General features: G+C 45.1%; 1 pseudogene; it reads right to left on the reverse strand.

Moving 5' to 3' along the window:
• Positions 1 to 853, reverse strand: part of LOC109821893 — a 29,878-nt pseudogene extending 29,025 nt beyond the window's left edge.

The raw sequence follows: 1,382 nt of genomic DNA on the forward strand, positions 1-1,382 counted from the left end.
TTCTTGTCTCGCCAATTCATTGTTTCGAGTTTCGTGCGGGCTCTCATAGGCAATTTTAGACGCCTACAATACACTCATCAAGTTTTGTACTAAGTTATACTTCATCTAAGAAGATTCATAGGAAATCCAAGAAAGAGAGTGCATGTACAAATAAATTTCAAAATCAAAACCAAAGTACAGAAACTACTTAACTCATACCTGAATATTTTCTTTGATTCATAGCTAAAATCAAATCTTACCTTCTTCGATGATTTTCCTCAACTCATACCTGAATATTTTCTTTGATTCATAGCTAAAATCAAATCTTACCTTCTTCGATGATTTTCCTTCATGATCCTAACTGATGCCCAAAATTTTCATAGCTAAAATCAAATCTTACCTTCTTCGATGATTTTCCTTCATGATCCTAACTGATGCCCAAAATTTGAGAACTGAGGTAGAGGGGATGCGGTGATGATGATGACAATAATACTCATCTTGGCAATTGATGAATTAAGAAAGTGGGAAGGCTTTCCCGGAGCATTAGCGTATCCCACTGAATGGTTATACTGGGATTGTCGTTTTCAATTAGTGCATAACCAGCTTGCATGAGCATACAGAAGCACAGGGGATGTTTGGATTTCATTGGGGGTAGTAGAGATGAGTTTTCCTAGTTCTCTAAAAAAGAGCAGTCTTACAAAATCCTCCAACACCAAGAAACACCAAAAAAATTAAACTAAATCAAAAATTCAATCACGAGCTCAACAAATGCATCCACCATTACCTCCCAAGAACGCCCAGCAGCCCCAGCCTGCATCCTCTGCGTAATCAACTCATTTGGCACCATAATCGCTGATGACACAACATTCCCCATCGCCCCTGCAGTCGGCGGAATCAAAATCAGAGGGTAACCCGGCGACTTCCCCCACATTGCCTTCCCAAACTCGCAAGTCGTGAAGTAGATCGCCGAGCTCGTCGACAACCCGAAACCCTAGAATCCCATCGGATCTGAAGGTCTTAACGGCGGCGTCGAGGGGCATGGTTTTGATGGTGTTGATGGCGAGGAGGCAGACGTAGGTGAAGGCGCCGACGATGCCGGCGGCGGCGGTGCCTATGAGGGATCGGTCGAGGAGGTAGAGGAATTTCAGGAGGGATTTGCTGGGGTTAGGGTTTCGTCGAGGGGAGAGGGACAGGGAGGAGAATGAGGGGGTCTGGGGTTTTTGACGTAGGGTTTGCTAGGGTTTGGGGAGGAGAGGAGGAGAGTGTTGTGGCTGGCGAAGAGGGAGGGGAAATCTTGGAGGTTTGAGGAGAGAGGGAGGGACGAAGAAGAAGAGGAAGATTGAGAATGCGTAACCGACGGAACGGAGAATGAAAGGAATGAAGGGTTTAGTGCTGCTGATTTC

The sequence above is a fragment of the Asparagus officinalis genome, chromosome 8 (assembly GCF_001876935.1).
Source record: "Asparagus officinalis chromosome 8, Aspof.V1, whole genome shotgun sequence".
Classification (NCBI taxonomy): domain Eukaryota; kingdom Viridiplantae; phylum Streptophyta; class Magnoliopsida; order Asparagales; family Asparagaceae; genus Asparagus; species Asparagus officinalis.